This window comes from Colius striatus, chromosome 18 (genome assembly GCF_028858725.1).
Source record: "Colius striatus isolate bColStr4 chromosome 18, bColStr4.1.hap1, whole genome shotgun sequence".
NCBI lineage: Eukaryota > Metazoa > Chordata > Aves > Coliiformes > Coliidae > Colius > Colius striatus.
The window spans coordinates 9,969,377-9,975,979 of NC_084776.1; positions in this window are offsets into that span (position 1 = coordinate 9,969,377).

Sequence of the window (6,603 nt, forward strand, 5' to 3'; positions counted from 1 at the left end):
GAGCCCTGGTCACCCCGTGGGTGCATCCCAGCAGCATCAAGCAGCTCCATCATCAGAGCACACTGCCAGACAAAAGGCTTACAATGAACTGGGGAGTCACAGCACCTGGGTGATGTCTGTGGCAGGAATGTCAGGAAGGGGAGAAGCTGACACAGACCAACTAAACTTAGATGGAAACTTAATTCAAACTTCATCACAAGGGTTTAGTTGAATCCATCCTGTGAGCAGTGTTCCAGCTTGTGTCCCCATGGCTCACTCAGCCTGCCAGCCTGGCCCAGGGGCTCTGACCGAGTGGAGACTTTGACTGGGAAACCAGCTTCAACACCAATCTGAGTGGGGACTTCCCCACCTTTGACAATCATGAAAGAAATATTTGCTTAAAGAGCCATTTAAGGTGACACTTCTGGATCCCTCCATCATCATCTGCATGCATGGTGTGGCTAAGGAAATCCTGAATTGCTAAGGCTCTGTAGATATTCTCAGCAACAACACCAGCAGGAAGGTCAAAGGAGCAGTGCACAGCATTCCAGAGAAACCTGACGACAAGAGAGTGGCTACCAACTGTTGGAGGCCTATAGTCAAAAACAGCTCTGTGAAAACAGAGGAGCAGGGACTTCTCCCGTGTCCATTACAGATCTCTCAAACTCTCCCTGTGGTGCTGGTGTTGTCTCCCTCTGTTTTTTCCATGAATAATGTTACAGTGAAGCTGGGGAATCATTGGGGATGTCTCTGGAAAATCTCGTCCCAGCAGCATGAGGGAGCATCCTTTGCATGGTGACTGGCCTTTTATAAGAGAGATCTCAGACTGCTCCACTCACTGCCATCTGCTGGCCAAGAGGCATCGTTGTCTTCAAACAACTGCTCTATGTTGACACAGTTGGAGAGGCAGTAGCTTGTCTCTTTGTCCCAGTCATGTTGCAGGAGAGAAGTGGCCGTGAAGATTTCATCAAAGTCGTGGTTGTTCAGGCTGGATTTAGGTACGACCTGCTCCTGCTCCTGCCCATCCTGAAGATGGTCAATGTAGTACTCCTGTCCTGGCAAGTCTGGGTCTAGTTCTGTGGAGCTGGTTGGTGCTGTGAGCTCCTGATTGTCAAAGGTGGGGAAGTCACCACTCAGGTTGGTGTTGAGAAGGGCTTCCCAATTAAAGTCTCCTTTTAGGGTTCCCAGCTGAGCCTCCTCATCCTGGCTCAACAAGGCAGGGCTGTAAAGCTGAGACAGGGTTTTCAGGTCAGTTTTGTTAAGCACCTGCTCCTGCTCCTGCCCATCCTGAAGATGGTCAATGTGGTGCTCCTGTCCTGTCAAGTCTGGGTCTAGTTCTGTGGAGCTGGTTGGTGCTGTGAGCTCCTGGTTGTCAAAGGTGGGGAAGTCACCACTCAGCTTGGTGTTGAGAAGGGCTTCCCAGTCAAAGTCTGCACCCAGTTTGTTTTCAAAGCTGGTTTTGCAGTCAAAGTCTCTGCTCACTTTAGTGTTGAAGGTGGCTTCCCAATGAGAGTCACCTTTCAGTGACCTCAGCTTAGCCTGCTGATCCTGGCTTAGCTGGGCAGGGCTGGAAAGCTGCGACAGGTTGTTGAGGTTTGATTTGTTAAGGACCTGCTCCTGCCCATCCTGAAGTTGGTCAGTGTGGTGCCCGTGTCCTGTCAAGTCTGGGTCATGTCCTGTGGAGCTGGTTGGTGCTGTGAGCTCCTGATTGTCAAAGGTGGGGAAGCCATCACTCAGCTTGGTGTTGCAGATGGCTTCCCAGTCAAAGTCATCTTTCAGTGCCTCCAGCTCAGGCTGGTGCTCCTGGCTCAGCAGGGCAGGGCTGCAAAGCCGAGCCACCTTGGCCGTTGGTGCGGGCGATGGCTTCTTGCGCTTCTGCCCGGCTTTGCCATGAGCTGCACTCAGGGCCTGGTTGCTGGTGGCTTCTTCAAACTCCTCCTGAGACAGCAATGTCAAGGCATCCCAGGAGTTCGCTAGGAACACAGTCTCAGAAGAGAAGGAAAAAGAAGAGAAGGAAGGATGGAAGAAGGAGAAAAAGGAGAGGAGAGGAGAAAGAGAAGAGAAGAGAAGAGAAGAGAAGAGAAGAGAAGAGAAGAGAAGAGAAGAGAAGAGAAGAGAAGAGAAGAGAAGAGAAGAGAAGAGAAGGAAAAGAATGAGAAAAAGAGAGGGAATGAGAAAGAACAAGAACGAGAGAAAAAACAGGGAGGAAAGAGAAAAAAGAAAGAGAGAGAAAAAAGAAAAAGAGGAAAAGAGCTTAAAGAGCCATTTAAGGTGACACTTCTGGATCCCTCCATCATCATCTGCATGCATGGTGTGGCTAAGGAAATCCTGAAGTGCTCAGCCTCTGTAGATATTCTCAGCAACACCACCAGCAGGAAGGTCAAAGGAGCAGTGCACAGCATTCCAGAGAAACCTGACGACAAGAGAGTGGCTACCAACTGTTGGAGGCCTATAGTCAAAAACAGCTCTGTGAAAACAGAGGAGCAGGGACTTCTCCCGTGTCCGTTACAGATCTCTCAAACTCTCCCTGTGGTGCTGGTGTTGTCTCCCTCTGTTTTTTCCATGAATAATGTTACAATGAAGCTGGGGAATCACTGGGGATGTCTCTGGAAAATCTCGTCCCAGCAGCATGAGGGAGCATCCTTTGCATGGTGACTGGCCTTTTATAAGAGAGATCTCAGACTGCTCCACTCACTGCCATCTGCTGGCCAAGAGGCATCGTTGTCTTCAAACAACTGCTCTATGTTGACACAGTTGGAGAGGCAGTAGCTTGTCTCTTTGTCCCAGTCATGTTGCAGGAGAGAAGTGGCCGTGAAGATTTCATCAAAGTCGTGGTTGTTCAGGCTGGATTTAGGTACGACCTGCTCCTGCTCCTGCCCATCCTGAAGATGGTCAATGTAGTACTCCTGTCCTGGCAAGTCTGGGTCTAGTTCTGTGGAGCTGGTTGGTGCTGTGAGCTCCTGATTGTCAAAGGTGGGGAAGTCACCACTCAGGTTGGTGTTGAGGAGGGCTTCCCAATTAAAGTCTCCTTTCAGGGTTCCCAGCTGAGCCTCCTCATCCTGGCTCAACAAGGCAGGGCTGTAAAGCTGAGACAGGTTGTTCAGGTCAGTTTTGTTAAGCACCTGCTCCTGCCCCTGCCCATCCTGAAGATGGTCAATGTGGTTCTCCTGTCCTGTCAAGTCTGGGTCATGTCCTGTGGAGCTGGTTGGTGCTGTGAGCTCCTGGTTGTCAAAGGTGGGGAAGTCACCACTCAGCTTGGTGTTGAGAAGGGCTTCCCAGTCAAAGTCTGCACCCAGTTTGTTTTCAAAGCTGGTTTTGCAGTCAAAGTCTCTGCTCACTTTAGTGTTGAAGGTGGCTTCCCAATGAGAGTCACCTTTCAGTGACCTCAGCTTAGCCTGCTGATCCTGGCTTAGCTGGGCAGGGCTGGAAAGCTGCGACAGGTTGTTGAGGTTTGATTTGTTAAGGACCTGCTCCTGCCCATCCTGAAGTTGGTCAGTGTGGTGCCCGTGTCCTGTCAAGTCTGGGTCATGTCCTGTGGAGCTGGTTGGTGCTGTGAGCTCCTGATTGTCAAAGGTGGGGAAGCCATCACTCAGCTTGGTGTTGCAGATGGCTTCCCAGTCAAAGTCATCTTTCAGTGCCTCCAGCTCAGGCTGGTGCTGCAGGCTCAGCAGGGCAGGGCTGCAAAGCCGAGCCACCTTGGCCGTTGGTGCGGGCGATGGCTTCTTGCGCTTCTGCCCGGCTTTGCCATGAGCTGCACTCAGGGCCTGGTTGCTGGTGGCTTCTTCAAACTCCTCCTGAGACAGCAATGTCAAGGCATCCCAGGAGTTCGCTAGGAACACAGTCTCAGAAGAGAAGGAAAAAGAAGAGAAGGAAGGATGGAAGAAGGAGAAAAAGAAGAGGAGAGGAGAGGAGAGGAGAGGAGAGGAGAGGAGAGGAGAGGGAGAGAGACACAGAGAGAGAACGAAAAAGAAAAAAGAAAGAAACAGAAAGAAAGAGAAAGAAAGAATGAGAGAAAGAAAAAGAAAAAGTGAAAGAAAAGCGAGAGAAAGAGAAAAAAGAGAAAAAGAAAGGAAAAGAAAAAAGAATGAGAAAGAAGAGAGGAAAAAGAAAAGTGAGTGAAAAAAGAGAGAAAAAGAAAGGATAAAAGAGAGAAGAGAAGAGAAGAGAAGAGAAGAGAAGAGAAGAGAAGAGAAGAGAAGAGAAGAGAAGAGAAGAGAAGAGAAGAGAAGAGAAGAGAAGAGAAGAGAAGAGAAGAGAAGAGAAGAGAAGGAGAGAATGAGAAAGAACAACATAAAAAAGAAAGAGAAAAGGGAAGGGGAGAGGAGAGGAGAGGAGAGGAGAGGAGAGGAGAGGAGAGGAGAGGAGAGGAGAGGAGAGGAGAGGAGAGGAGAGGAGGAAAACAAAAGAAAGAGAAAAAGAGAGGGAATGAGAAAGAACAAGAACGAGAGAAAAAACAGAGAGGAAAGAGAAAAAAGAAAGAGAGAGAAAAAAGAAAAAGAGGAAAAGAGCTTAAAGAGACATTTAAGGTGACACTTCTGGATCCCTCCATCGGCATCTGCATGCATGGTGTGGCTAAGGAAATCCTGAAGTGCTCAGCCTCTGTAGATATTCTCAGCAACACCACCAGCAGGAAGGTCAAAGGAGCAGTGCAGAGCATTCCAGAGAAACCTGACGACAAGAGAGTGGCTACCAACTGTTGGAGGCCTATAGTCAAAAACAGCTCTGTGAAAACAGAGGAGCAGGGACTTCTCCCGTGTCCGTTACAGATCTCTCAAACTCTCCCTGTGGTGCTGGTGTTGTCTCCCTCTGTTTTTTCCATGAATAATGTTACAGTGAAGCTGGGGAATCACTGGGGATGTCTCTGGAAAATCTCGTCCCAGCAGCATGAGGGAGCATCCTTTGCATGGTGACTGGCCTTTTATAAGAGAGATCTCAGACTGCTCCCCTCACTGCCATCTGCTGGCCAAGAGGCATCGTTGTCTTCAAACAACTGCTCTATGTTGACACAGTTGGAGAGGCAGTAGCTTGTCTCTTTGTCCCAGTCGTGTTGCAGGAGAGAAGTGGCCGTGAAGATTTCATCAAAGTCGTGGTTGTTCAGGCTGGATTTAGGTACGACCTGCTCCTGCTCCTGCCCATCCTGAAGATGGTCAATGTAGTACTCCTGTCCTGGCAAGTCTGGGTCTAGTTCTGTGGAGCTGGTTGGTGCTGTGAGCTCCTGATTGTCAAAGGTGGGGAAGTCACCACTCAGGTTGGTGTTGAGGAGGGCTTCCCAATTAAAGTCTCCTTTCAGGGTTCCCAGCTGAGCCTCCTCATCCTGGCTCAACAAGGCAGGGCTGTAAAGCTGAGACAGGTTGTTCAGGTCAGTTTTGTTAAGCACCTGCTCCTGCTCCTGCCCATCCTGAAGATGGTCAATGTGGTGCTCCTGTCCTGTCAAGTCTGGGTCATGTCCTGTGGAGCTGGTTGGTGCTGTGAGCTCCTGATTGTCAAAGGTGGGGAAGTCATCACTCAGGTTGGTGTTGCACATGGCTTCCCAGTCAAAGTCATCTTTCAGTGCCTCCAGCTCAGGCTGGTGCTCCAGGCTCAGCAGGGCCGGGCTGCAAAGCCGAGCCACCTTGGCCGTTGGTGCGGGCGATGGCTTCTTGCACTTCTGCCCGGCTTTGCCATGAGCTGCACTCAGGGCCTGGTTGCTGGTGGCTTCCTCAAACTCCTCCAGCAGCTGCTTCAGCTCCCTGTTGACACTGAGGACGGAAGCGAAGGTGTCAGAGGAGGTGTCTGTGTTGGCCAGGCTCCCTGTGCCTTGCGGGGCTGTTGCTGGGCAGGCCGGGCTGCTGTGTGCTGGGGGCACGCTCCAGGGTGGGAAGGCCCCGCTCTTGAGGCTCTCGGCATATCGGGGGTCAAGCGTCCAGAAGCCGCCTCTGCCTGGCTCCCCCTTCTCCCGAGGCACCCTGATGAAACATTTGCTGACGGAGAGGTTGTGCCGGATGCAGTTCTGCAGCCAGAAGAGAAGCAAAGCAAACCAACGGTGAATGGTGGGCTGGTGCCGCGGCACTGAGCTGCGTGGGGCTGGGGGAGAGGCACGTGGTCCCCTGAGACAGCAATGTCAAGGCATCCCAGGATGTTGCTAGGAACACAGTCTCAGAAGAGAAGGAAGGATGGAAGAAGAAGAAAGAGGAGAGGAGAGGAGAGGAGAGGAGAGGAGAGGAGAGGAGAGGAGAGGAGAGAAGAGAAGAGAAGAGAAGAGAAGAGAAGAGAAGAGAAGAGAAGAGAAGAGAAGAGAAGAGAAGAGAAGAGAAGAGAAGAGAAGAGAAGAGAAGAGAAGAGAAGAGAAGAGAAGAGAAGAGAAGAGAAGAGAAGAGATGCCAAGCCAAGCCTCGGCCCCAAGCTGCTGCCCATCCCAGCCCCTCCTCAGCAGCTGCCCGTGCTGCTCTCCTCCCAGCAGCACCCAGCATCCCCGTAGGCCCTTCCCCTGCATGCTGGGGCTCTGCAAAGCCCTCCCCAGCCCTGTGGGCACAGGGGCTCAAAGGCAAGAGCTCTCCCAGTCTCCTACCTGCCAGGTGGGATCAGCATGTCGGAAGTAGCAGAAGTTGTCCGTGATCCACTTGTAGATGGCAGAGAGGGTGATCT